Source organism: Papio anubis, chromosome 11, assembly GCF_008728515.1.
Source record: "Papio anubis isolate 15944 chromosome 11, Panubis1.0, whole genome shotgun sequence".
Taxonomy (NCBI): Eukaryota; Metazoa; Chordata; class Mammalia; order Primates; family Cercopithecidae; genus Papio; species Papio anubis.
This window is the reverse complement of record NC_044986.1, coordinates 65,159,561-65,185,644: the sequence shown is the minus strand read 5'-3', so window position 1 is coordinate 65,185,644 and position 26,084 is coordinate 65,159,561.

The following is a 26,084-nucleotide window of genomic DNA, read 5'->3' as shown; positions in this document are numbered from 1 at the left end:
AATAATGATCATTATGTTAACAGAAATTATTTCTGGGTGATGAGATTACAGCAATCTTCTTTCTTTCTTTGAGCTTTCTATACTTCCCAAAAATTCTACAATAAAGAAAGGCCTCAATAATTTTTGGTTTGAAAGAAGTTAAGGCCGCTGGCTCTCCTGCACTTGGGGCCATCAAAGCCAATAAGCTTTCTTTTTTTTTTTTTTTTTTGAGACGGAGTCTCGCTGTGTCGCCCAGGCTGGAGTGCAGTGGCCGGATCTCAGCTCATTGCAAGCTCCGCCTCCCAGGTTTTTACGCCATTCTCCTGCCTCAGCCTCCCGAGTAGCTGGGACTACAGGCGCCCACCACCTCGCCCGGCTAGTTTTTTGTATTTTTTAGTAGAGACGGGGTTTCACCATGTTAGCCAGGATGGTCTCGAACTCCTGACCTCGTGATCCGCCCGTCTCGGCCTCCCAAAGTGCTGGGATTACAGGCTTGAGCCACCGCGCCCGGCCTGCCAATAAGCTTTCTAACCAAGATGAGGAGACCCCACCATTCTATCACCCCATTAGACTTGTGGTCAAAGGGCAGGTCTCAAAGCCTAAAAATATTACTTCTTTGAAAGAATGCTAGAGCCCCAGTCTGTCAAGAAGGCTTGCAACCAAGCACCCTGGCACAGGAGCAAGTTAGCAAAATTCTTATAATTTGAAGTGGAAAATGAGACTAACCCTTCCGGCTACCAGAAAAAAAGAAGAAAGTATGAAAGCCTAAGGCAAGATGCCAAACCTAGTTTCAGGATTATAAAGGAGAAACCACTTATTTTTAGTTTTATTATAACAGAGGGTGTAAAGCTGGGCCTCATATCCCACTATTTACATGCAAATCCCATCAAAAATGAGCTGGCTGCACTCCAGGTGCCCAGATCTCAACAGAACTCTGTTTCCAGTGAAGCCCCTGCCCTCTAGCCCCAGCTTTCTCTTTTCTCTGCTTTCTTATGGGAGGAGAGAAAGGATGCCTTGGATCTCTTTCCTCTCACTCTGAAATTAATTCGAAAACAAACTGTTGGTTTCTCCCTTCTCACATTCCACCTATTACCAATTTTTTTTTTTTTTTTTTTTGAGACTGAGTTTACCTCTTGTTGCCCAGGCTGGAGTGCAATGGCATGATCTCGGCTCACTGCATCCTCTGCCTCCTGGGTTTAAGGGATTCTCCTGCCTCAGCCTCCCTATTAGCTGGGAATACAGGTGCCCGCAACCATGCCTGGCTAATTTTTTGTATTTTTAGTAGAGACGGGGTTTCACCATGTTGACCAGGCTGGTCTCGAACTCCTGACCTCAGATGATCCACCTACCTTGGCCTCCCAAAGTATTGGGATTACAGGCATGAGCCACGCACCCAGCCCTATTGCCATTTTTTTTTTTTTTTTTTTTTTTTTTTTTTAGCCAAAATCCCGCCCTGTGGTGCGATCTCAGCTCACTCCAACCTCCGCCTCCTGGGTTCAAGCGATTCTCCTGCTTCAGCCTCCCGAGTAGCTGGGACTACAGGTGCATGCCACCACGCCCAGCTAATTTTTTTGTATTTTTAGTAGAGACCGGGTTTCACCGTGTTAGCTAGGATGGTCTCGACCTTCTGACCTCATGATCCGCCCACCTTGGCTTCCCAAAGTGCTAGGATTACAGGCGTAAGCCGTGGCACCTGGCCTCAAGACCGAAAACTTGGCCGGGCGCGGTGGCTCAAGCCTGTAATCCCAGCACTTTGGGAGGCCGAGACGGGTGGATCACGAGGTCAGGAGATCGAGACCATCCTGGCTAACATGGTGAAACCCCGTCTCTACTAAAAAATAACAAAAAACTAGCCGGGCGATGTGGCGGACGCCTGTAGTCCCAGCTACTCGGGAGGCTGAGGCAGGAGAATGGCGTGAACCCGGGAGGCGGAGCTTGCAGTGAGCTGAGATCTGGCCACTGCACTCCAGCCTGGGCGACATGATACCCACTCTACTCTAGCTAAACCTCATAGAAAAAAACTGGCTCCGCCACTATCTCACCAGTAAAGGCCAATTGGAAGGCCTAGACTTCCACCCTTGCCAGGTTGTAAAGATGTATCTCCAATTGTCCTCATGCCCCATCCAACTTATGCAGTGGTGATGGAGAAGGCACAGTGGGGAGCACCCCACCCCGGTCAGTGTCAGAGGAGACCACATGGGGAGTTCGGACTTCTACTGGTACCAGCTAGGGATAGAAATTCAAGATCCCCGTGGGGAGAACCCTTTCCTGTCCCCACTGAGGTAGTGTCAGAGGCAGCCTAGTGGAGTGAGGACTTTGACCACAGCTCTGAAATAACAAGGCCACCCTCTGCAGTGTCAGTGGAGGCCACATGGAAAGCAGTAACAAGGAGCCCTTCTACTTCCCAGCCAAGGTGGTACCAGCAGAGGCCTAGTGGAGAGCCTGAACTTCTCTCCCCACCCAGAGGCACCAACAACCTCCCACTTGTCTCTCCTTTCACTGTCAAGGGCGCCTGATTGGAAAACCTGGACTTCCACCCTGATCTGGCAGTAAAAAGGTGGCAACTATTTTCTCCCACTAGAGTGGTGTCAGAGGTTTGAGTGGTATTAGCTAAAATACCAGATTTAAATAAAACCCAGAGTTTTACAATATCACAATGTCCAGGTTTCAATTACAGACCACTCGTTATACCAAGAACCAGGAAGATCTCAAAGTGAACAAGAACACACTCTGGCTGGGCGAAGTGGCTCATGCCTATAATCCCAGCACTTGGGGATGCTGAGGCGAGTGGAAAACTTGAGGCCAGGAATTCGAGACCAGCCTGGCCAACATGGTGAATCCTCACCACTACCAAAAAATACAAAAATTAGCATGGTAGAGTACACCTATAATCCCAGATACTTGGGAGGCTGAGACATGAGAATCACTTGAACCTGGGAGGTAGACATTGCAGTGAGCTGAGGTGGTGCCACTGCCTGGGCAATAGAGTGCGACTGTGTCTGAGAGAGGAAAGGAGAGGGGAGGGGAGGGGAGGGGAGGGGAGGAGAGACACAAACACAGGCATGACACAGATGTTAGAATGATCTGACAAGGACTTATGTCAGAGGTGTGTGAACCAGAGGAACTCCATCTTGAATAGGGGGTGAGTAAAATAAGGCTGAGATCTGGGCAGCTTTCCCAGGAGGTTAGGCATTCTAAGTCACAGGATAAGATAGGAGATTAGCGCAAGATACAGGTCACGAAGACCTTGCTGATAAAACAGGTTGGGGTAAAGAAGCCAGCCAAAACCTACCAAAACCAAGATGGCCGTGAGAGTGACCTCTGGTGTGTTCACTCCTCATTGTATGCTAATTATAATGCATTAGTAAGCTGAAAGACACTCCCACCAGCACCATGACAGTTTACAGATGCCATGGCAACGTCAGGAAGCTACCCTATATGGCCTAAAAGGGGGAAGAAAAAAAAATTTATTTAAATAAATAAATAAAAGGGAGAGGAACGCTCAGTTCTGGGAATTGCCCACCTCTTTCCCAGAAAACTCATGAATAACCCACCCCTTGTTTAGCACATAATTGAGAAATAGCTGTAAGTACCCTTAGTCCAGCAGCCGTGTGCTGCTCCGCCTGTAGAGTAGCCATTGTTTTTTCCTTTACTTTCCTAATAAATTTGCTTTCACTGCACTCAATGGATTGGCCTCGAATTATTTCCTGCATGATATCCAAGAACCCTGTCTTGGGGTCTGGATCAGGACCCCATTCCAGTAACACCTATAGCAGTCATCATAAAAATACTTCAGTGAGCAATTGAGAACATGACTGTGCCAGGCAAGTTGCCTGCAGTCCCAGCTACTGGGAAGGCTGAGGCAGTGGGATCACTTGAATCCTGGAGTTCAAGACCAGCCTGGGCAACACAGAGAGACCCCGTCTCTAAACTGTAACAACAAAAACACACTTGAGGCTAGGCGCGGTGGCTCATGCCTGTAATCCCAGCACTTTGGGAGGCTGAGGCGGGCGAATCATGAGGTCAGGAGAGCGAGACCAGCCTGGCCAACATCATGAAACCCCATCTCCACTAAAAATACCAAAAATTAGTTGGTTGTGGTGGCGGGCACCTGTAATTCCAGCTACTTGGGAGGCTGAGGCAGGAGAATCGCTTGAACCCGGGAGGCAGAGGTTGCAGTGAGCCAAGATCATGCCATTGCACTCCAGCCTGGGTGTCAGTGCAAGACTCCATCTCAAAAAATAAATAAATAAAATAAAAAAATAAAAACACACTTGAAACAAACAAACAAAAATTAGGCTGCTCTGTCTATGGAGAAGCCATTCTTTTGTTTCTTTACTTCTCTAGTAAACTTGCTTTCGCTTTATGGGCTCAGCCCAAATTATTTCTTGCGTGAGATCCAAGATCTGTCTCGTGGGGTCTGGATATGGACCTCTTTCTGGTAACATTTTCCTGGCCAACCATAACATGACGATACTGGAGAGACCCTTGACCCAAAGGAAAATCGTCCTCGCAGCACCAGTTGGCTGACTTTGCACTGACCCTGCTTATTCCTTTGAACCATTCGCTGACCACTTACTGCTGTTCAGAAGAAACAAGAGGGATGGATAGCACCTTTTGTTGGGTCTCAGAGTTCTGAATGGCCCTCACTATACCAAGGCTTTCTGACTGAGCTCCTCTCTATCTTGAATACAAGCAACTCTGTTGTTAGGCAGAAATATCATCACCCCTATTTAGCCTGAATAAGTTACAAAAAAAGGGATCTTCATTCCTCTGCAACCCTTAGGATTAAGTGTCCCCTTATAGGCTGCGCATGGTGGCTCACACTTGCAATTCCACCACTTTGGAAAGCCAACATGGTCAGATCCACTTGAGCTCAGGAGTTTGAGACTAGCCTGGGCAACATAGTAAGACCTTGTCTCTACTAAAAAGCAAAGTAAATTAGCCAGGAGTGTGGTGCAAGTCCAAGCTAATCAGGAGGCTGAGGTGGGAGAATCACTTGAGCCTAGAAGGTTGAAGCTTCAGTGAGCTATGATGGTGGCACTGCCCTCCAGCCTGGGCGATAGAGCGAGACCCTGTCTTAGGAAAAAAAAAAAAAAGAGTCTACTACTGTACAAGGGAGAGAGGAAATATGTCAGAGGCATTCAAACCAGAGTGACTCCATCTTAAATAGGGCTGGGTAAAATGAGTCTGAGACCCGCGTGGCCTCATTCCCAGGAGGTTAGGCATTCTAAGTCACAGGATAAGACAGGAGGTCCACAGGACTGGTTTCACAAGATACAGGTCACGAAGACCCTGCTGATAAAACGGGATGCTATAAAGAAGCCAGCTAGAACCCACCAAAACCAATATTTCAGGTGGGGCACAGTGGCTTATGCCTGTAATCCCAGCACTTTGGGAGGCCAAGGCAGGTGGATCACTTGAGGTCAGGAGTTTGAGACTAGCCTGGCTAACATGGTGAAACCCTGTTTCTACTAAAAATACAAAATTAGCAGGGTGTTGTGCTGGGTGCCTGTAATCCCAGCTACTCGGGAGGCTGAGGCATGAGAATCACACCACTGCACTCCAGCCTGGGTGACAGAATGGGACTAAACCCCAGAAAAAAAAAAAAAATCCAAGATGGCAAGGAAAGCCATCTCTGATCGTCCTCCTGCTCATTATATGCTAATTATAATATATTAGCATGCTAAAAGACATTCCCACTATCACCATGACAGCTTACAAATGACACGGCAATGTACCTATGTGGTCTGAAAGGGGGAGGAAACCTCACTTCCTGAAAATTCTTGCCCCTTTCCTGGAAGACTCATGAATAATTCACCTCTTGTTTAGTATATGATAGAGAAATAACCATAAAAATAGCCAACCAGCAGCCCTTGGGGCTTCTCTATCTATGGAGTAGCCATTCTTTTATTTCTTTGCTTCTCTAATAAACTTGCTTTCACTTAAAAAAAATCTCAACAAAGAAATAAAAAACCTTAGTCAGGCACGGTGGCTGGTGCCTGTTAATCCCAGCACTTTGGGAGGCCGAGATGAGTGGATCACTTGAGGCCAGGAGGTCGAGACCAGCCTGGCCAACTTGGTGAAACCCTCGTCTCTACCAAAAATGAAAAAAAAAAAAACTAGCTAGGCATGGTGGCACACACCTGTAGTCCCAGCTACTTGGGAGGCTGAGGCAGGAGAATTACTTGAACCTGGGAGTCAGAGGTTAAGCAGAGATCACCCCACTGCACTCCAGCCTGGGCAATAGAATGAAACTCTGTCTAAAAAACCAAACAAACAACAAAAACAAAAACAAACAAACAAACAAAAATCCCTGAGCAATGGAAGATACAAAAAAGAACCAAATTAAAAGATGAGAATTAAAAAAAAGAAGAAGAAATAAAAAAACTCAATGGATGACCCAGCAATTCCATTCCTAACTATACATCCAAGAGGAATGAAAACATATGTCCATATAAAAATATGTACATGAATGCTCATAGCAGCATTATTCATAATAGTCCACGAGTGGAAACAGTGCAAATGTCCCTCAATTGAAGAATGGATAAATGAGGTTTATCCACACAATTACTCAGTCATAAAAAATAAATGAAGAGCTGGGCACGGTGGCTCACGCCTGTAATCCCAGCACTTTGGGAGGCCAATGCAGGCGGATCACCTGAGGTCGGGAGTTTGAGACCAGCCTGACCAACATGGAGAAACCCTGTCTCTACTAAAAATACAAAATTAGCCGGGCGTGGTGGCGCATGCCTGTAATACCAGCTACTTGGGAGGCTGAGGCAGGAGAATCGCTTGAACCTGGGAGGCGGAGGTTGCAGTGAGCTGAGATTGTGCCATTGCACTCCAGCCTGGGCAACAAGAGTGAGACTCAGTCTCAAAAATAAAAATAAAAAATAAAAAATAAAAATAAATAAATGAAGAGCCGGGCGCAGTGGCTCACACCTGTAATCCCAGCACTTTGGGAGGCCGAGATGGGCAGATCACCTGAGGTCAGGAGTTTGAGACCATCCTCAACATGGAGAAACCCCATCTCTACTAAAAATACAAAATTAGCTGGGCGTGGTGGTGCATGCCTGTAATCCCAGCTACTCAGGAGGCTGAGGCAGGAGAATTGCTTGAACCTGGGAGGCGGAGGTTGCAGTGAGCCGAGATTGTGCCATTGCACTCCAGCCTGGGCAACAAGAGCGAGGCTTGGTCTCAGAAAATAAATAAATAAATAAATAAATGAAGTAAATGCTATAATATGGATGAATCTCGAAAACATCATACTTTCTTTTGAACCATTGTTTTATGAAAAAAGGGGAGAGAAAAGCTCACAGCAAGTGAAAGCAACTAGACAGAAAAGATCACACATTGCCTGATTCTAGTTATTTATTTATTTAGAGACAGGGTCTTGCTCTGTTATCCACACTGGAGTCTAGTGGCAAGATCTTAGCTCACTGCAACCTCTGCCTCCTGGGCTCAAGTGATTCTCCCACCTCAGCCTACTGAGTACCTGGGATTACAGGTGCACGCCACTCCGCCCAGTTAGTTTTTTGTATTTTTCTTAGAGAGAGGATTTCACGGTGTTGCTGATCTCGAACTCCTGGGCTTGGGCAATCTGCCCACCTAGGCCTCCCAAAGTGCTGAGGTTACAGGCATAGGACACCACTTCCAGCCAACAATAGTGACTTTAATGCTATGTGAATTTTATTTCAGTTTTTAAAATTGCGAGCAAACGACAACAAAACTGTCCTCACATTGCTGAGCACCAAGCATGTGGGAAGCGCTGAGGAGCTGAGGAGCTGAGGAGCTGGCCTGAGAGCACTTACTGAGGTGTCTGGGCCTCCAGGTGGGCAAAGATTGGCTATTCTTGGGGACTGACCGGCAACTTCACCCTGTCACAGAAATGTCTATAGCTATAGCCAGGTATGGTGTCTCATGTCTGTAGTCCCAACTACTCTGGAGGCTGAGGTGGAAGGATGCCTTGTACCCAGGAATTTGAGATCAGTCTTGGTAACATAGCAAGACCCCCATCTCAGAAATAATTTTAAAAAAAGGAACTCTATCCTCAACTAATTCCTCCTCAAAGGAACAAACAACAACAACAACAAAAAAAACAACTACCTAGACGGAGTCAAAGGATTACAAAAAACCTAGAGGGAAGTACATTTCATCTTTAGAATTTATCTAGTGTGCTCTTATTTTTTTTTTCCTCAGAATCTTGTTCTGTCACCCAGGTTGGAGTGCAGCGGCATGATCTTGGCTCACTGCAACCTCCACCTCCCGGGTTCAAGCATTTCTCCTGCCTCAGCCTCCCGAATAGCTGGGATTACAGGCACCCGCCACCATGCCCGGCTAATTTTTGTATTTTTACTAGAAACCGGGTTTCACCATCTTGGCCAGTCTGGTCTTGAACTTCTGACCGTGTGATCCACACGCCTTGGCCTCCCAAAGTGCTGGGATTACAGGCGTGAGCCGCTGTGCCTGGATAAAATCTGTTATTTCTTTTGCTCTATGGATACATCTCTCTTTACCTCTCAGGATTCAAAAAAATTGAGACAAAGCCCTTTAGGTCATGGGGTTTCTACCTATTGCTATAATACTCTCCTTCACTCCATTCCACCTCTAAAGCTCCACCTTAATTAAGAAGCTAGGTCAGAGATCATACAAATGGCGGGGATGGCTTGGTTTATCCCCAGCTCCACCTCCCGGACAGAAACTGAGTCTCTGTAAGAATATTATTTGGTTCTCCTGTGGCCTGACCTTGTTGTTTTATCAGACTGCTCTAATCTACAATCTAATAATATTCATTTTAAGACTCTGGCACTTGTGGAAAAGATGCATATTGTTTCAAGGTATGAGAAGTGAGGTGTCAACTCTTAACCTGCACCTTCACTTCCTAGTAGCTGTGGTTACCCTTTAATGGAAGTGGGAGTTTTCCCTCTATTTTGTTATTTTTATATTTTTAGTGGGTTTGGATAGAGAATAGTTGCAAAAAGAACTTTATTTCACATTTTTTCTCTTTTTGATACAGGATCTCGCTCTGTCTCCCAGGCTGGAGTACAGGGTCACAATCACAGCTCACTCCAGCCTTGACCTCCAGGTTCAAATGTTCCTCCCACCCCAGCCTCCCAAGTATCTGAGACTATGGGCACACATCACCATGCCCAGTTAATTTTTAAATTGTTATAGAGATGGGGTCTCACTATGGGACCCAGGCTGGTCTCACATTCCTGGCCTCAAGAGATCCTCTGGCCCCTATTTCACATTTTTTACATTGATATACAGTTTCCCAACCCAAATGACTAGCACATTCCCTTGCCAGGCCCAGAATGAAGACGTCTGCCCTCTTAGCTTTCATTCATCCACTCTTCACCCTCAAATGTTTTACCTAACTCAGTTGGTGGCCGGGCACAGTGGCTCATGCCTGTAATCCCAGGATTTTGGGAGGGCAAGGTGGGCAGATCACTTGAGGTCAGGAATTCAAGACCAGCCTGGCCAACATGGTGAAACCCCATCTCCACTAAAAATACAAAACATTAGCTGGTCATGATGGTGCCCACCTGTAGTCATAGCTACTCAGGAGGCTCAGGCACAAGAATCGCTTGAACCCAGGAAGTGGAGGGTGTAGTGAGCCGAGATCACGCCACTGAACTCCAGCCTGGGTGACACAGCAAGATTCCGTCTCAAAAAAATGCAAAAACAAACAAACAAACAAAAACCTCAATTGGTTGTGAAACAGCAGTGTAGATGCTCAAAAATAAATTTCTGATAGTAACCATGTTAAGGCACTAGGAATACAGTGTGAGCAAAAGAGGAGTGATGAAGTTATTGCAGAAGTGGCAACAAATCAGTTTCTTTCTTTTTTTTTTCCTTTTGAGACAGAGTCTTGCTCTGTCGCCCAGGCTGGAGTGCCGTGGTGCAATCTTGGCTTCCTGCAATCTCTGCCTCCCAAGTTCAAGCAGTTCTGCTGCCTCAGCGTCCTGAGTAGCTGGGATTACAAGCGTGCGCCACCACGCCCAGCTAATTTTTGTATTTTTAGTAGAGACGGGGTTTCACCATGTTGGTCAGGCTGGTCTCAAACTCCTGAACTCGTGATCCGCCCGCCTCGGCCTCCCAAAGTACTGAGATTACAGGTGTGAGCCAGCACGCCCCACCATCTTTTTTCTTTTTTTTTTTTTTAAAAAAGATGGAGTCTCACTGTGTTACCCGGGCTGGAATGCAGTGGTGCAATCATGACTCACTGCAGCCTCAAACTTCTGGGCTCAAGTGATCCTACCGCCTTGGCCTTCCAAAGCGCTGGGATTATAGGCATGAGCCACAACACCCGGCCAGCTACATCATTCTTTTTTTTTTTTTTTTTTTTTGATATGGAGTCTCACTCTGTTGCCCAGGCTGGAAAGCAGCAGCGCAATCTCGGCTCACTGCAACCTCCACTTTCCAGGTTCAAGCGATTCTCCTGTCTCAGCCTCCCAAGTAGCTGGGATTACCGGCATGCACCACCAAGCTCGGCTGTTTTTAGTATTTTTAGTTGAGACAGGGTTTCGCCATGTTGGCCAGGCTGGTCTTGAACTCCTGACCTCAAGTGATCTGCCCACCTCGGCCTCTCAGAGTGCTGGGATTACAGGTGTGAACCACTGTGCCCAGCCTTACATCATTCTTACACTGGATCTACCCTAAACGATTTTTCTAAAAATAAGACAGCCTATCAAAGAATAATTTTTAGTAAATTTCTCTGAATTCCACTTCGTTATGAAAAGGATCCAAAATATTTTGTCTTTATTTGGCACCTATCATGAGAACTAAGAAAAGCAATCTGAAATTTTAGCTTGTTTATGAGGTGGGGGAGGGTCTTCAGTTGGTATTACGTGGTTCAGCCAGGAAACATTCTTCTAAGTGTATGTGTGATCTGAGGTGAGTCACCACTGTTCTGGTTCATTGCCTCAGTGTTCACACCTGCAAAGTGGGCAGATGAGGAAAAGCCATATCATATAACATTCAAAGATGATTGAGTGAAGCATAATTTAGGGTAAGGATTGGTTTAAGAGAGGGATAAAATAATGCTAACTAAAGATGATACATTATACTATGAAACATGTTTTACAAGTTCAAAACTTTTTATATCCATCTTGTAATTATATCTTGTTGACAGAAAATTCCAAAGTTATGTCATAATAACTTTTTCTTATCCCAAACTTATTGGTTCTATCTTTCCTCTGTCATGCTCTCAATTAATATTTGAGTATATAACCATTTTCATTTGAGAGACTGCAATGTTTTGAAGGTAGTTAGCAAAGATATGAGAATCTTTGCCTTAGCCTGAAAGAATATGCTTATCTATGGAATTATGTGTATTAAGTAGGGATAATACACATTTGCTCAAAGCAATTTACAGGCCGGGCGCGGTGGCTCAAGCCTGTAATCCCAGCACTTTGGGAGGCCGAGACAGGCGGATCACGAGGTCCGTGATCGAGACCATCCTGGCTAACACAGTGAAACCCCGTCTCTACTAAAAATACAAAAAATTAGCCGGGCGTAGTGGCGGCGCCTGTAGTCCCAGCTACTCAGGAGGCTGAGGCAGGAGAATGGCGTAAAACCCGGGAGGCGGAGCTTGCAGTGAGCCGAGATCGCGCCACTGCACTCCAGCCTGGGGGCGACAGAGCGAGACTCCGCCTCAAAAAAAAAAAAAAAAAAAAAGCAATTTACATTAAAAAGTTAATATTAAAAAGTCCCTTTACATATGGAAAACATTTTAAACTGGGCAAGATTAGGGCTAAGAACAATACAAGACAGGAATGGCTCTGACCCTGAAGCTTATTAGTCTTTCAACTCTGCTATTTTAAGACATTTAATAAAGAGTTTTACCATCGGCCGGGCGCGGTGGCTCAAGCCTGTAATCCCAGCACTTTGGGAGGCCGAGACGGGCGGATCATGAGGTCAGGAGATCGAGACCATTCTGGCTAACCCAGTGAAACCCCGTCTCTACTAAAAATACAAAAACTTAGCCGGGCGAGGTGGCAGGCGCCTGTAGTCCCAGCTACTCAGGAGGCTGAGGCAGGAGAATGGCGTAAACCCGGGAGGCGGCGCTTGCAGTGAGCTGAGATCTGGCCACTGCACTCCAGCCTGGGTGACAGAGCGAGACTCCGTCTAAAAAAAAAAAAAAAAAAAGAGTTTTACCATCAATATAAACACCATTAAATCACAGCTGGCCTGAATCAACTTTATTTTATTTTTTTAAGCATAGAAAGAAATGAGAGACTGGATTATTCTTAAATTTTTTTATTGGAACGAAATCTGTTTTAGCCAGCCAGGTCAATTAATCAATCTACATTGACTAAACCCCATATGGTATACCTTTATTAGGTTCCTATCTCTTATTCTATTTTTTTTTTTTTTGAGATAGAGTCTTGCTCTGTCGCCAAGCCAGAGTGCATTGGTGTGAACTCGGCTCACTGCAATCTCCATCTCCTGGGTTCAAGTGATTCTCCTGCCTCAGCCTCCCCAGTAGCTGGGACTACAGACGCCCACCACACCTGGCTAATTTTTGTAGTTTTAGTAGAGACGGGGTTTCACCATGTTGGCCAGGATGGTCTCCATCTCCTGAACTTGTGATTCGCCCACCTCGGCTTCCCAAAGTGCTGGGATTAAAGGCATGAGCCGCCATGACCGGCCTTTTTTTTTTTTTTTTTTTTTTGATACAGTATCACTTTGTTGCCTAGGCAATAGTCCAGTAGTGCAATGTTGGCTCACTGCAACCTCTGCCTCCTGGGTTCAAGCGATTCTTCTGCCTCAGTTTCCTGAGTAGCTGGGATTACAGACATGTGCCACTACTCCTGGCTTTTTTTCTTGTATTTTTAGTAGAGATGGGGTTTCACCACATTGGCCAGGCTGGTCTCAAACTCCTGACCCGAAGTGATCCACCCGCCTCAGCCTCCCAAAGTGCTGGGATTACAGGCATAAGCCACCACACCAGGCCCCACATGGGAAGCCTCTTATTCTTATTTTATTTTATAGAGATGGGTTTTTGCCATGTTGCACAGGCTAGTCTCCAACTCCTGGGCTCCAGCAATCCACCTGCTTCAGCCTCCCAAAGTGCTGGGATTACAGGTGTGAGCCACCACACCCAGCCCCTCTTATTCTTATGCTGTGACACTTCAACTTCTTACTTTTTCCAGTTGTTATTTTGGATATAGGTATATTAACAAAGTAACTGTCATCTCTCTCTACAATCAAAACAGAAGTATATATGTGACTTCATAATCTTGGGCAACTGAATCTAATGAAGTAAAGACTTTAAAACTTTTGCTATCCAAGCACATAAACATTGGCTCCCAGGAAACAAGAGCTGGTTTGCTATTTATTAAAGAAAAATCTTTTTTTTTTTTTTTTTGACACGGAGTCTCACTCTGTCACCCAAGCTGAAGTGCAATGGCGTGATCTTGGCTCACCGCAGCCTCCACCTCCCGGGTTCAAGTGATTCTCCTGCCTCAGCCTCCTGAGAAGCTGGGACTACAGGCACGTGCCACCACGCCCAGCTAATTTTTTTTTTTTTGAGACGGAGTCTTGCTCTGTTGCCCAGGCTAGAGTGCAGTGGCGCGATCTTGGCTCACTGCAAGCTCTGCCTCCCAGGTTCATGCTATTATCCTGCCTTAGCCTCCTGAGTAGCTGGGACCACAGGCACCCGCCACCACGCCCGGCTAATTTTTTCTATTTTTTAGTAGAGACGGGGTTTCACTGTGTTAGCCAGGATGGTCTTGATCTCCTGACCTCGTGATCCACCCGCCTCGGCCTCCCAAAGTGCTGGGATTATAGGCGTGAGCCACCACGCCCAGTCAATAGCCGGCTAATTTTTTTTGTATTTTTAATAGAGACGGGATCTCACCGTGTTAGCCAGAATGGTCTTGATCTCCTGACCTCATGATCCCCTGGCCTCGGCCTTCCAAAGTGCTGGGATTACAGGCGTGAGCCACCACACCCAGCCTAAAGAAAAATCTTTAAGTAATAATTTATTTACAATAAATCCTTAATAAATTTAAAATAAGAGTAGTGCTGAAGCAACACTGAAAGCCTGGGAAAGCAAGAAGTTTGTGAATCATAGATTTTACCTCTGGGCCTCAGTTTCCCAAGGTGATCTTTATCTGCAGAATATTGGAGGTCCCAACTACTAAACATGACCAAACCTTATAACAGAAACAAATTAACTGTGGAGCTGAAGGCTTAGCTTTGGAATATCAGACTTCTCATTTTATTCCAAATTCTGATTTTTTTTTAAGAGACTAGGTCATATTGTGTTGTCCAGGCTGGAGTGCAGTGGCTATTTGCATGTGCAGTCATGGTGTGCTATAGCCTTGAACTTCCTAGACTCAGGTGATCCTCCTGCCTCAGCCTCCCAAGTAGCTGGGACTACAGGTGCATGCCACCATGCCTAACTGCAAATCCAGATTCTTACAGTGACAGTTGGTTGGATGGTTCTCTTCTAGAAATAGCAGCTCAAAGATTGCACATTCATCGCTGGATATATATATATATATATATATATATATATATATTTTGAGATGGAGTCTCACTCTGTTGCCCAGGTTGGAGTGCAATGGGACGATCTTGGCTCACTGTAACCTCCACCTCCCAGGTTCAAGCGATTCTTCTGCCTCAGCCTCCTGAGTAGCTGGGACTACAGGCACTTGCCACCACGCCCAGCTAATTTTTGTATTTTTAGTAGAGATGGTGTTTCACCATGTTGGTCAGGCTGGTCTTGAACTCTTGACCACATGATTCACCCGCCTTGGCCGCCCACAGTGCTGGGATTACAGGCGCGCATCACCACACCTGGCCTCCTGGAAACATTTCTAAAACCCAGGTGAATACGCCTCCTAGGTTTTCCAAGCTGGCAAAAACTCTGGGATAAGTAACAGATGGATTTGGGAAATTGCAAAAGTGTAGCCCAAAGCTAGTATAGTTTATGCCTTATAAAAGAATGGCTCAAAGTAGTTTTTCCTTTAATTAAATATTTATGTTATAGCCAGAAACAGTAAGTGGTCTTTGTGTGGCCAGGACTGGCTTACAATATATCTATTTAAGAAAGAAAATGAATGGCCATGAAATATTAATTCTTTCTGTGTTAACAATAGATTCTGCTCTTTCTCTGCCTGAAGCCAAACAAAAAGGCTAGAGATAACCAATGAGCTGCATTTGGAAACACACTTTAATAAAAAGACTGGGAGGGCAGGTTCAATTACGAAGTGGATCTGAGGTTTTAGTGAAGCCAGATGATGAGAAATATTAAGCCCTTTACCATTTATCTGGGGGCCACGAAAGTGAACTTTTTTACTTTAGTTGCATTTTCTCCTCTTTAGAATGGGGAAAATAACATGAGAGGACCAATTTTTCCATGAAGCTTAGATTACTAACTGCTATATCAATTTCCCAAACTCTTTTTTTTTTTTTTTTGAGACGGAGTCTCGCTCTGTCGCCCAAGCTGGAGTGCAGTGGCCAGATCTCAGCTCACTGCAAGCTCCGCCTCCCGGGTTTATGCCATTCTCCTGCCTCAGCCTCCCAAGTAGCTGGGACTATGGGCGCCCGCCACCTCGCCCAGCTAGTTTTTTTTGTATTTTTTAGTGGAGACGGGGTTTCACCGTGTTAGCCTATGTTGGGATGGTCTTGATCTCCTGACCTCGTGATCCGCCCGTCTCGGCCTCCCAAAGTGCTGGGATTACAGGCTTGAGCCACCGCACCCGGCCAATTTCCCAAACTCTTATATGACCCTTGCAAAAGATAATCTGTTGCAGCAAACTAATCTCAAGTATAATTTTGTTTTTAGTTTTTCTTCAGTCTGAAAATTTAGAAATGATCGTGAACCAGAGCATGCAAATTCCTCTTATTTAGTTTTGTTATATTTTATTATACAAATTTATTTTTTGCACAGTTGTGCAATAAGGAAGAAAAATTAAAGTGATGAGAAAAATCTGGCATTCTTTGATGTTGAGTCTAGGGCACATGCGTTCTAAAACTGCTGAATTGGAAAGCCATTTGCTCTCAAGACATTGTAAAACAATGCCAAGAGCTAAATATTTAAAAGGCAATTAGGATATCTAAACCTAGGCTTGGAAACATTTTTAAAGCTTAAATACCTAAGTAAAGAATAACTTTTAAAACAGCCACTTAGATAGAAGTATGAGTGAAAAAAAAATCCCAGGAGATTTAGGCCAGAAACTAGTTACCCCACAATAAGATTTTAGTTAGCCTTGGAAGGAAGTTTTCCTGATATATTCATGCACTTTGCATGAACAATTTTTTTTTCTCTTAACACACAATTCACAACAGTTTAGGATCTCCTATAGAAAACACACAATTTTTTTTTTTTTTTTTTTTTTTTAACACGGAGTCTTGCTCTGTCGCCAGGCTGGGGTGCAGTGGTGCGATCTTGGTTCACTGCAACCTCCACCTTCCAGGTTCAAGTGATTCCCCTGCCTCAGCCTCCTAAATAGCTGGGATTACAGGCATGTGCCACCACGCCCAGCTAATTAAATTTTTTTTTTTTTTAGTAGAGACAGGGTTTCACCATGTTGGCCAGGATGGTCTAGATCTCCTGACCTCGTAATCCACCCACCTTAGCCTCCCAAAGTGCTGGGATTACAGGCATGAGCCACCGTGCCCGGCCTTTTCTTTTTTTGAGACTAAGTCTCAGTCTGTCGCCCAGTCTATTGCCCAGGTTAGAGTGCAGTGGCATGATCTTGGCTCACTGCAACCTCTACCTCCTGGGTTCAAGCGATTCTTCTTCCTCAGCCTCCCAAATAACTGGGACTACAGGTGTGTGCCACCATGCCCAGCTAATTTTTGTATTTTTAGTAGAGACAAGGTTTCACCATATTGGCCAGGCTGGTCTCGAGCTCCTGACCTCGTGATACACCCACTTTGGCCTCCCAAAGTGCTGGGATTGCAGGCGTTAGCCATCATGCCTGGCCTTTTTAAATTTTTTTTATTTTTATTTCTGGAGACATGGTCTCGCTCTGTCAACCAGGCTGGAGTCGCAGTGGCACAATCTCAGCTCACTGAAATTTCCACCTCCCTAGTTCAAGCGATTCTCCTGCCTCAGCCTCTCGAATAACTGGGACTACAGGCTCACATCAGCATACCCTGGCTTATTTTTGTATTTTTAGTAGGGATGGGGTTTTACCATGTTGACCAGATTGGTCTCAAACACCTAACCTCAAGTGATCCTCCCACCTCAGCCTCCCAAAGTGCTGGGATTACAAGCGTGAGCCATTGAGCCTGGCCACGAACTCTTTAAAAGTATTAGTTTTGTTTACTCGTCTTGAGTTCACTTATAAGCAAGAGTACTGATGGATCAATGTCGAATGCCCAGGAAAGCAAGATGCTCATGGATCATAAGTTTTACCTCTGGGCCTCAGTTTCCTGAGTTGATCTTTATCTGCAGACTAGTGGAGGCCCTAGCCAACCAAGAGCTAAAGATGACCAAGTCTGAAAACAATAAATTAACTGTGGAGTGGAAGGTTTAGCTCTAGAATAGTAAGATTCTTATTTTATTCCAAATCCAGATTTACTCTGAATTTGATTTCACTCAAGGTGAAATTAAGTTGGCTCACACTAGCAAATATTAATTGAATATATTAAAATACTTAGTTTTTTTTATTAATAAAATCTCTTTCTGAGCTAATCCAAAACTGCCTAACAGTGTTTATCACACCAATGCATTTATAATTAGTTTCATTGTACTAAATATAGTGTGATATGAAATGCCACCATCACCAAGCTCTAGTCTTCACTCAAAATCTGTATGGATGAGCCTCTACTTTGGTTCTTGGCTTTTTTTTGTGTGTGTGAGGTGGAGTCTCACCCTGTCGCCGGGCTGGAGTGCAGTGGTGAGATCTCGGCTCACTGCAACCTCCGACTCCTGGGTTCAACCAATTCTCTGTAATCTCGAGTAGTTGGGATTACAGGCGCCCGCCACCATTTCAGGCTAATTTTTGTATTTTTAGTAGAGACAGGGTTTCACTCGTTTGGCAAGGCTGATCTTGAACTCCGGACCTCGTGATCCACCCACCTCGGCCTCCCAGTGCCGGGATCACAGGTGTGAACCACAGCGCCTGGCTACTTCCTGGCCTCTTGCCAAGTTGTCTGCTGAATTTGGGGCCCAGGCTTGAATCCTGCCTCCTCTGTGGTTAGAGCCTCGACAGTGCAAAATCCTCTCTACTCTAGCGGGGGTGGACTGTGTCTTCATGGCTCTGCCACTGGCTGAGGTGTAATTCAAGCAGATAAACTTCCCTGGAACTAAGATGATAATCTGTGTGATTGTAGTAATACTGATACTGGATGGACTACCATCTCCTCAGCACCTACCAGATTAGACCTTTGGACAGTAAAATTAGACTGTATGCAGGTCTCTGGACTATTAGTCACCCCTGGGGAGGGGGCAGCACAGTTAAGATTATTCCCTTTATCATCAGTCCCACTAATTATCAACATACTCTACAATTCCTTCATTCCTATCCCTTGTAACTCCAATATGCCTCAAGGGAAGGCTATACATCATTCTGGTAAGTTACCATCCCAGAAGGACTTGTGGGAAAATAGGGCTCCCTTCTTTGGTACACAGTAAAGGTATTTATGAAAATGAGAGACTAGAAGCAGCTTTGACATAATTTTCACCTGAGAAACTAAAGCATATGGAAATTTCTGGTTGTGCCGTGACATTCAGCTGATATGCAGTTTCAAAAAATCATACCAACTTTAATAAATATTTCCCATCACCCTTCCCAAAAAAGAAATATTTCCCATCCTGCATATTCCTAAAGAAGGTAAACTTAAGTGACAAATTTGGCTGGGCGCGGTGGCTCATGCCTGTAATTCTAGCACTTTGGGAGGCGCAGGCAGGTCAATCACTTGCGCTCAGGAGTTCAAGACCAGCCTGGGCAACAGGGCGAAATCCCGTCTCTACCAAGAGTGCTGGGATTACAGACTTGAGCTATTGCACTGGGCCTAAAATCTTTTTTTAAAATGACCAGATCTTGCCTGTAATCCCAACACTTTGGGAGGCCAAAGAGGGAGGATAACTTGAGGTCTGGAGTTTGAGGCCAGCCTGGCTAACATGGTGAAACCCTGTCTCTACTAAAAATACAAAAATTAGCTGGGGATGGTGGCAGCGCCTGTAATCCCAGCTATGTGGGAGGCTGAGGCAGGAGAATCGCTTAAACCCAGGAGTCAGAGTTTGCAGTGAGCCAAGATCGTGCCATTGCACTCCAGCTTAGGCAACAGGAGTGAAACTCCATCTCAAAAAAAAAAAGAAAAAGAAAAAGAAAAAAAAAAAAGGAAAAAAAATTTAAGTGACTATCCTGCAGGTATAGACTTGCATTCATTCATTTAATAAGTATTTCAGTGTCAATTATTTTTTTGTTTGTTTGTTTGTTTTGAGACAGGGTCTTTGTTGCCCAGGCTGGAGTATGGTGGCACGATCATGGCTCACCACAGCCTCAGCTGCCCAGGCTCAAGTGATCTTGCCAGCTCAGCTTTCTGAGTAGCTGAGACTGCATGCACTTGCCACCAAGCCTGGATGATTTTTGCATTTTTTGTAAAGACAGGGTTTCACCATGCTGCCGGCTGGGCTTGAACTCCTGGACTCAGGCATTCTGCTCCTTGGCCCCCCAAAGTGCTGGGATTACAGGTGTAAGCCACCATGCCCAGCCCAATGTCAGTTTATCTATCCCTGAAGAAAAAGCCATAATGGTTCAATTAGTGTCTCCAAGGCAACTTACTCTTCTCTATTTAAAAAATCACGTATTAACTACGGAAAACTGCTCTAAGTTTTCCCTAATTCTCCAAGCTGTTCTCCAAGACCAGCAATAGCAGCAGCAGCACGTGGGAATTTGTTAGGAATGCAAATTCTTAGGCCCTAACCCAGACCTGGTGATTCAGATACATACTTGTTTGAGAACCTGCATTAGATTAGGCATAATGATCACATTCAGACTCCACCATTAATAAGCAGCTGACTCAGTACTTAAGTAGCACCCCATCTTACTAGATGACATAATATGCCCTCTATACACACAAGAAAAACCAAGTGTATAATTTATGTCAAAAGTACTCTGGGACTCTAAATTTAATCTTCATTCATGTGTAAGCCCGAGGCTTCTTTTTTAACTAGTGAACACCAAACACAGGTCAGTATTATCCACAAGATAAATAGGCAGTAACTCTATGTTCCAGTTTGCCTCCTGGTTATACCTGGTGTTATGACATAGTTATTCTTGACACCTTTCCTTTCTCTCAAAAGGTTCCCAGTTTAGACAGTAAGTTATTGGCTACATGTTGGGTGGCAGAGGTGGCAGGATTGTGCCACTGCACTATAGCTCGGGCAACAGAGAGAGACCCTGACAGCTCACTGCAGCCTCCACCTCCTGGGATCCAGTGATCCTCCCGCCTCAGCATCCAGAGTAGCACCTCAGCCACTGTGCCTGGCCCACCCATCCTATTAATAAAAGATAAAATAGGGGCTGAGTGCAATGGCTCACACCTGTAATCTCTGCACTTTGGGAGGCTGAGGCAGGCAGACTGCTTGAGCTCAGGAGTTCCGGACTAGCCTGGGCGATATGGGGAAACCCCGTCTCTACCAAAAATAGAAAAATTAGTCAGGCATGGGCCAGGTGCGGTGGCTCATGCCTGTAATTCCAGCAGCTGGGGAGGTCGAGGTGGGTGAATCACCTGAGCTCAGAGAGTCTGAGAACAGCCTGGGCAACATGGTGAAGCCCTGTCTCTACTAAAATACAAAAACAATTAGATAGGCATGGTGGCATGTGCCTGTAATCCCAGCTACTCAGGAGGCTGAGGTGGGAGGATCACTTGAGCCCAGGAGGTGGCAGTTGCAGTGAACTGAGATGGTGCCACTGCACTCCAGCCTGGTAACCTAGCCAGATACTGTCTCCAAAGTTAATAATAATAATAATAAATAAAACGAGTAAATCACGAATTTGGAGCTTTTTTCTTTTATAAAAAACAAAACAAAAATACAAAATAGGGCAGTAAAATATGTAATATTGAATCCTGAAAAATTCTCACCATTTCACTAAATTTCATTTAACAAAAAATAATTTGTGTTCTAACACAATATTTTTAACTCCAAAATAATCTCATTATAAAATTAGTGGGAAGAGGTCGGGCATGGTGGCTCACACCTGTAATTCCTGCACTTTGGGAGGCGGAGGTGAGTGGATCACCTGAGGTCAGGAGTTCAAGACCAGCCTGACCAACATAATGAAACCCCGTCTCTACAAAAAATACCAAAAACTAGCTGGGTGTGGTGGTGTGCACCTGTAATCCTAGCTACTCAGGAGGCTGAGGCAGGAGAATCACTTGAACCCGGGAGGCAGAGGTTGCAGTGAGCCGAGATTGCACTACTGCACTCCAGCCTGGGTGCCAATAGCAAAACTCCACCTCAAAAAAAAAAAATAAATAAAAAATAGTGGGAAGAATTAAAGTGGGCAAATTTCCTTCCATAACCCATAGCACAGCAGTTGCATTGCAGTCAAACAAGGAAATGTGCTGCAGCTTAGAAGTCCTTTAGAAAAAGCTTTTATGGTGCCTCTAATTACTGTGTACATTTTTTTTTTGTTTTTTCTTGAGACGTAGTCTCTGTTGCCCAGGCTGGAGTGCAATGGCACAATCTCGGCTCACTGGAACCTCCACCTGCCAGGTTCAAGAGATTCTTCTGCCTCAGCCTCCTGAGTAGCTGGGACTACAGGCATGCACCACCATGCCCATCTAATTTTTGTATTATTAGTAGAGATGGGGTTTCACCATATTGACCAGGCTGGTCTCGTACTCCTGACTTCATGATCTGCCGGCCTCAGCCTCCTGAAATGCTGGGATTACAGGGGTGAGCCACCACACCTAGCCTACTCTGTACATTTCAATCCTCTGCCTAAAATCCCTACATGCTTCTGGTATGTGATGATGCCCTCTTTGATTCATTATCTATAGGATGTCACATCACTAGGAGCAAACTTATGTAATTTCTGACAGTGAAAACAATCTTAGATTATCTCAGACCCACAAAGAAATTCAAAGCCACATCAGTGTTAACTTGTGGACTGCAAATGACTGATTAAAAATAAAGGGCATGCTGGGCTAGCAAGAAGCTTCATCAAAAGAAGTAGGGAAGGAGTGTCCATTCTACTCTATGTATGTTAATGTCAGAGTGCTCTGAAAGCCCTTCAGTATCACGTAAATCCCTAACAAAACATACAGTAAACATTGTAATTTTTTTTGACAATTCTAGCCAGTATTTAGATCTATAGCTAAGGCACTCAAGGGTCATTTATCATCTGGATCTGAGAAACTCATGTGGCCTAGACCCAGCCAACCACTGAATGAATATACAATTATTTTCCTCTGAAATTGCCAACAATACCTATTTAGGTACCCTAAACAAACAAACAAAAAAAAAAAGTAAGTTTTCTTGCTCTGTCGCCCAGGCTGGAGTGCAATGGCTCGATCTTGGCTCACTGCAAACTCTGCCTCCTGGGATCAAGCCATTCTCTTGTGTCAGACTCCCAGGTAGCTGAGACTACAGGAATGCACCACCACACTCAGCTAATTTTTTTTGTATTTTTAGTAGAGATGGGGTTTCACCATGCTGGCCAGACTGGTCTTGACCTCAAATGATCCACCTGCCTTGGCCTCCTAAAGTGCTGGAATTACAGATGTTAGCCACCGCGCCTGGCCAGAAAAGGAAATCTTTACTACTTACTATATATAAATAGCATTATCTGATTTCACCAAATGCTTTTAATCGCTGGTAGCCATGGATACACACAAATAGATTCCCTAATACATTTACAATAAATTTCATCCATATTCTAAAGCAAACTCATTCATGTTTAACATACTCTATGGCTGGGCATGGTGGCTCGCCCCTGTAATCCCAGTACTTTGGGAGGCCGAGCCGGGTGGATCACCTGAAGTCAGGAGTTTGAGTCCAGCCTGGCCAACATGGCAAAACTCTATCTCTACTAAAAATACAAAAAACTAGCCAGGCGTGGTGATGGGCACCTGTAATCCCAGCTACTTGGGAGGCTGAGGCAGGACAATTGCTTGAACCTGGGAGACGGAGGTTGCAGTGAGCCGAGATCACACCATTGCTCTCCAGCCTGGGAGACTGTCTCAACTAAAACAAAAACAAAAACAAAAACACCATACTCTAATTTCCTTTCTTGAGCAGAAAATTAGAAGTTTCCAAAACATCTTTATTTTGTTGCTTTCTACATAACTGATTTTCATTTATTTTTTTGAGATGGAGTTTGGCTTTTTTTGCCCAGGCTGGAGTGCAATGGTGCAATCTCAGCTCACTGCAACCTCAGCCTCCCAGGTTCAAGCGAGTCTCCTGCCTCAGCCTCCCAAGTAGCTGGGAGTACAGGCATGTGCTACCACGCCTGGCTTGTTTTGTATTTTTAGTAGAGATGGGGTTTCACCATGTTGGCCAGACTGATCTTGAACTCCTGACCTCGTGATCTGCCTGCCTCGGCCTCCCAAAGTGTTGGGATTACAGAAGTGAGCCACCACACCTGGCCCTAATACTAATTTTCTTACCAGAAAGAAGCAACCAACTGTATATTAAGGTACAACACAATCACACTGTCATTGTGGCAGTAATCCCTGCTGCTCGTTCCTTTGATTTCAGCTAAGATTCTGTAGCCCACAAGGCACTTGAGATTTTTCTCTCAACTGAAGGTACCTGAGAGCTGAGTCTTCTGGGAGTGTTCATGGTCTTTAGACCCATGTCCAAGATCATGTGTTTTCACTGATCTTGCAGATAGACATTAAGGTTTTTAATTATTATTATTAGAGACGGGGTTTCACTCTTGTTGCCCAGGCTGGAGTCCAATAGTGCGATCTTGGCTCACTGCAACCTCCGCCTCCTGGTTTCAAGCGATTCTCCTGCCTCAGCCTCTCAAGTAGCTGGGATTACGGGCATGTGCCACCACGTGCCACCACACCTGGCTAATTTTGTATTTTTAGTAGAGGCAGGGTTTCTCTACATTGGTCAGGCTGGTCTGGAACTCCCAAACCTCAAGTGATCTGCACGACTTGGCCTCCCAAAGTGCTGGAATTACAGGTGTGAGCCACCGCGCCTGGCTCCCAATTTTTTTTTTTTTTTTTCAAATATTCTTAAAACTACACCTCTCGTAACATTCTTTGGATTATCTTCAAAATTTTTATTTAATGGCTCTGCATTGGTGAATATTTTCAGAGGATTAAGGCCTTATCTTTGCTTCTTCAAAATACAGCTTTATATAGCCTGGTACTATATTTTGAAATTACATTTTATTAACAAGAAAAACAGGCTGGGATTATTTGTTCCAAGGAGTTCTATGTCCCTTGTGATGGTGGTTCATCATCGGATTCACTGCAAGGAATGGAAGCACGAGTTCTCTCTTCTAGTTGGACTACATTCCTTTGCCACTTCAGGGTATGACTTTTGCGTTTTGTAATAGGATTAAGATGCTTCTTTTCTTCATCAGTAAGCCTATTTTCATCCAAACTACAAGACCTTATGATTAAGGTTTTAGAATTGTTAAGATCAAAGTAGACAGTGCAGAAGTTGGCCAGGCACAGAGGCTCTCACCTGTAATCCCAGCACTTTGGGAGGCTGAGGTAGGCAGATGGCTTGAGCTCAGGAGTTTGAGATTAGCCTTGGCAACATGGTGAAACCTCGCTCGTCTAAACAAAAACTATAAAAATTAGCTGGGTGTGGTGGGCCACGCCTGTTGGCTACTTGGGAGGCTGAGGTGGGAGGATCACCTGAGCCTGGGGGACAAATGTTGCAGTGAGCTGAGATTGCCCCACTGTACTCCAGCCTGATAGAGACCCTGTCTCAATTAAAAAAAAAAAAAAAATGGGTAGCAGAATTCTATAGTCCCTATTTAATAAAGACTGCTTCCTAAGTCAATGAAAGTTATTTCTAATTCCAAGTAGTTATGCAACAGGCAGTGGTTAGGAATCATGTACATATTGAAGTGTGTTGAATATTACAGAAAATTTTGAGGAGTCAAGAGTGTAAATATGTAAAGTCTATCACTGTAGCTGTTTTTTTTTTTTTTTTTAAGTTTTTAGTGTTACTTTTTAGAAAAGAGTAATTTTCTAGGATTCTGGCTTAATTATTATTATTATTTTTTGAGATGGAGTCTCGCTCTGTCACCTAGGCTGTAGTGCAGTGGCACAATCTTGGCTCACTGCAACCTGCAACTCCTAGGTTCAAGTGATTCTCCTGCCTCAGCCTCGCAAGTAGCTGGGATTACAGGTGCCCACCACCACACCCAACTACTTTTTGCACTTTTAGTAGAGACAGGGTTTTGCCATGTTGGCCAGGCTGGTCTCAAACTCCTGACCTCAGGTGATTCACCCGCTTTGGCCTCCCAAACCAAAGTGCTGGGATTACAGGCGTGAGCCATCATGCCTGGGCGGATTCAGGCTTAATTCTGTAAGAAATATTATATTCTTATATTTCCTGCATTGGCCTACTACAATGACTAAACCACAAATTAGAAATATAAAAATAGGCATCCAGAACATCAAAAGGGTAGGAAAATTAGGTATTATCACAGACCTAGTTTATGATGTGACAAAACTTTTTGGCTTGGTCAACATTAGGTGAAAGAATATAAAAAACTAGTTTTTATTTCTGAATAAATACCCAAATTAGGAAAGGCAATAACACGTTCTTCTTCCCTCATTTTTCTCTAAAATCAATTTTTTTTTTGAAATGGGGTTTCCCTCTTGTTGCCCAGGCTGGAGTGCTATGGTGTGATCTTGGCTCACTGCAACCTCCGCCTCTAGGGTTCAAGTGATTCTCCTGCCTCAGCCACCCAAGTGGCTAGGATTACAGGTGTCCGCCACTATGCCTGGCTAATTTTTTTTTGTATTTTTAGTAGAGATGGAGTTTCACCATGTTGGCCAGGCTGGTCCCGAACTCCTGACCTCAGGTGATCCACTCGCCTTGGCCTCCCAAAGTGCTCGGATTACAAGCATGAGCCACTGTGCCCTGGCCAAAATCAATTTTTCTGTGTGCAACTTGCTTTTTTCCTTAGTCATCTCAATTTCTACTTCCA